The sequence below is a fragment of the Lipophrys pholis genome (genome assembly GCF_963383615.2).
Source record: "Lipophrys pholis genome assembly, chromosome: 21".
NCBI classification, from domain to species: Eukaryota; Metazoa; Chordata; class Actinopteri; order Blenniiformes; family Blenniidae; genus Lipophrys; species Lipophrys pholis.
Genome location: NC_137649.1, coordinates 17,488,315 through 17,492,898, shown reverse-complemented (window position 1 = coordinate 17,492,898; position 4,584 = coordinate 17,488,315).

Sequence of the window (4,584 nt, the reverse complement as noted above, 5' to 3'; positions counted from 1 at the left end):
CAACAACCAGAAGCCATATGAAGTGAAGTCAGAAAACCTCATACGTCAAGGTTTTTTTTTTGTATCAATGCATCCAATTAATTTATGCAGAACAACACTAATCTCAAAATATTTGTCATTTGTAGCATCTGTACCTTGCATTCATAATGTAATAGCACATTAAAGAGGAAAATTGGTTCTCATATTGCTTGTAGAAATAAGGGATTCTATTTATTGTTTCATTTCAAGAGGGAGGCAGGTATAGAGGTCATTGTGTAATTCCTTTAATGCACTGATGAGTTGTTGTTTTTTCAAACTGTTTTCAGTTTAACCTTATCTATGAACACTGAAATAGCTTCATGAATAAACCATTTCTTTGAAGTATTGATACTTTTCATTGGGTGCAGTTTTCTCCGCCATCCACCTATATTTGGTCGCATGGAGTTGCATTCATACAATAATGTGTTGTGTCTTAAAAATGGTTGAAATGATCATATAAGAGAAGCCCCTTATATTGTTTGAGGTTATTTAGATCACTTTATACTCAACCCCCATGAATAAATCAAAAGACAACCCCTCTCCCTGACGCAACAACAACTCCTGAACAATTTCAAGAACTACTGAATATTAAATCGCACTATTGATGATGTTACCAGTTGCTCCTATTTGTCTTTGTTACTATGGTATTGTGTGGTTTGAATCGATGAATATATGATGATTCTGTCCCACTGGTCCCATTAATGTTGTTTCCACCTGCAGCAGACAGCTGTTTTCAATGAAAGAGCTCTGTTAAAATCATCTTACCCTTCACACGGCACATAAAGAGATAGACACACCGAGTAAAGCTGGCGAACAAAGTGTTGCATAGCAGGAAAAAGGTACACATTTCGCTCGAGGTGGAAGCGGAACTAATAAATGTTGCCTCATTTCTGTCCACCTGTAGTGTTGCATTTACCTCTTGTTGTACCGGCCCTCGTGTGAAGAAGCACACAAGTGTTTGTTTTCCCAAGAAAACATATTTTTATCATGTTAATATGCTCAACGCTGCTTTAAAGCGATGGAGTCTCTCTCCTTGTGTGAATTCTTGATAAATAAGTCACATACCAGAGCCTACTTCAGCAGGACATCATGACATCCTTAAGATGTTGGGCGTTTTCCAGCATGGGCATCGACGCTAACCTTGATCCTGGTTCTCCTCGACGTTGAATTAGAGAACTTTCCTGGCCCCTCGGAAACTTGATCCTTCTGGTCAGGCTGGTGGTTTAAGTGGTGACCGTAAATTTGTTTCTGTATGAGCTGAGTTTGGATGGTGATTCATGAAGGCCACTCTTCCCTCATCAGGTGGGGCTAAACCGGGAGTACGTTGATTTATTCATTTGCAACAAAGAGAAAGTAAAGGGGGCTTTCCTAAACGTCCCCATTAATGGTTTTTACATCTTGCTCTGAACAAGGTAAATGCCATCCTGGTTTGCTCAGCTCAAATGATCTCTCATACATGTCAGAGCCTGTTTGCACAGAGGAATGTAACCCTGAGAAAACACGCGGGAGACAAACTGTCATAAATTTGTGCGACACAACAGACGTCACAAACGGCAGTCGGTTTGGTTGTAGAAGGAAGGATGGAGGAAGTAAGGGAGGTAACTGAGGAATGGATGTGTGTCTCCTAGGTGGCCATGTTGTTGCTCTGGAAGGATGTGGGCACCGGTCAGACCACACACACATACACACAAGCACACGGGAAGAAAAGGCCTCGCCAAACTCCCCGCTCTTGTTTGTACGCAGCAGTGAGATTTAACTCCACAGTGGACCAGTCTGGATCAGTGCGTTGGTAGCTATTTGATTCCCGGTTGCTATAACGGTCGGTAATAAATTGTGGCTAAATGTCGTGCAGGGAGTAGAAGAATTTGGCTCTGGGTTAGAAGTTCCTGTTGAACCACGGGTACACTTATTGAATCTGGATGGAGCAGGAAAAACATACCAGCAGAGTAAGCCAGAGAGGCTTCCTCGCAAACTGCAAAATTTGATTCACTATGCAATTATGACGGGCTTCAGAAGAACAGTGTCCTTGTAGAAGATCATAATTGATGCACAGAGGAGAAACTCCTACTGTGCAGTGACGCCCTTGACATTTCTTACAAGGTTTTTTCTGACTAAAAAAATACAACAATATTATTCCAACTTGCATTGAATTGCATTTAATCTGTTCCACGGTTTTGTTTTTGATTGCATTAAATAGGATAAAAGTCATAATATCCATCTGGTATGCATTTGTTTGCATCTTCTAGTCGCTGACAAGAGGGAGAAACTGTGAAAACATGGAGAAACATAAAATCATTTAGTTTTCACTTATCTGTCCAAAGCTGTCACACGAGAAGAAAATCATCTATGAGCAGGAATGCACGTTCATAATTTCCAGACCCAAGCCCTGAGCCCTGGATGAGTTATACGTGTTAATCAACTTCACTGAAAGGAGTTTGACGTCAGCAGTGAACAAAGCTAACAGAGCAAAAATAATGTACAGCGTGTTCTCGACAGTGTTTGAGTGTGCAGGTGGGGCCTGTGGAGGTCAAAGGTTAAGAGGAGTTGAGGGCTGGGCTACTGGCGGTGGTCGGGTGAAAGGTGACCGGCAAACACAGCTTGCTGCCACAAACACACCACGTATGTGAAGAGCCACAGCTCCATGAGTGGGACGGACTGAGAGCGGAGGGCAGGGACTGTGGACGGTGGACGGTGAGCTCGCAGGAGGGGACGCGTGAAGGAGGGACGACCTCGGTTAACTCGCAGTGTTGTGATATGTTCGTCACGTTTCCACGCCGGGGGGTTTCTCAGGCTGTTTGTTTCCACTTTGCTCAGTTTGGTTCAGGGTGGGGAGAAGACAAAAACAAAACTGTACTGACTCCAAAGGCAGCATACATTTATTGGGCAACACATTAAATAATAATTTGACAAGAAATAGTAGTATATGTATTGCCTGTCAACATTTGGTGTTTACATGACATCGTGTGTTTGTAATTTTAAACAATTATTTTCCAAAGTGATTGTGGATTATGCCTTTGATTCCTGATAAACTCAAAACTTGACAAATAAAATATTTTCTAAGTCTTCATCCGTCTCCCCTGGAGATGGATGCGCTTTTCAATAGTCAGGCAAAACTGTGCATAACAAAGCTTCCTGAAATACACAGATTAATGAATGAGTGACAACAACAGCTGAATACACCAGCAGGGAGACTGCAGCAGGCATGTTTATCCAGGGCTGGAAATAAACCACAGCTACTGTGGATACATGTTCATTTTTATTTGCTGGTAATATTACAGAGAGACGTGTTTCTGACAAAGGTTGGTCCAGGATTCAGGCGCTTCTCTTGCAGTAAACAAGAGGTTAGTGTCACTATCAAGACAACCGCAGCATCTTCAAAGCTGTTCTCGTGTGCAACAAAAGTAATGAACTTTCATGAATCATTAATTATTTTTTAACAGAGATAATAATGAATTGCAATCCATCACATTGTAATATTGGGTGATTAAAAAAAGAAAGCTATGATACAATATGATATGATACAGCATATTGCATTATGACGCAATTCAGTATGTTCCACTATGACAAATTATGGTATAATAGACGGCAGTGTGATTTGTTACTATATCCAACTCAGTGTGAAGTGTTACTTTTCATCACACCATGTTGAATAGAAAATGACTTTAATGTCAGAATGAACAACGCTATTTTAATTGTACTACTTTTATTAGACATAATCTGTGTGTGTGATGGGATCCAATCACAGTTGACTTAAGCCTCACTGTCAGTGGAGACGTCAGATGGATGGACGTATTTTACTAAATAAAGAAACTCTATTATTATTATTATTCATTAATAATAGCTTATTGTGGAAACAATTCCCATGCATTTTGAATTCATTGTCCACTCTAAAGCAAGCCCCAGGGTGGTTGTGGGGGGTCAGAGTCCCTTGCCCGGGGGTCCTTGACGGTAACGTGTCAGCAAGGGGTTTTGTACAAGCAAACTTCTAGTCACATGCTTTATTTTCTAAGGTCCACCACCTTCTAATCAATATAAAGTAAGTTTTCTGTGAAAGAAACTTCGAAGATCAATAATCTAATATAGAATAAATTTAGATAAATGACAGTTTTTTTGCACATTTAATTGAATTCATTGTTGGTATCGGCTTGGATAACAATAATTATGCAACAGCTCACACAGTAATAGTGACGGCTTCCATGCCCGTTTGGTCACCATTGCTAGAAACCTTCAATTCAGAGTTTTTTTTTAAAGACACTTTGAGATATGGCCAGGCTGAGATTGGCAACCAAGCCACCAACCTTGTGACTGAAAGACTACAAACTGAAATCTGCCCATTTCCTTTGAAGTCGCTTAATAAATCAATCTGTTTGCTGATGCTCTCATTTATTTATTCATACACAAATGTTCTCTGTGGCTTTTAATTCAACCGAAGACACAAAACAAGCTATATCAGATCAAGAAGATCTCCAACTAAATCCATCCCCATGTTTCTGTTCTGACCGGTTCAATCCGACCCTCAAAGGCACAAATCCGTCCCCACATCAAACATTTTCTCTTCAGATCTCA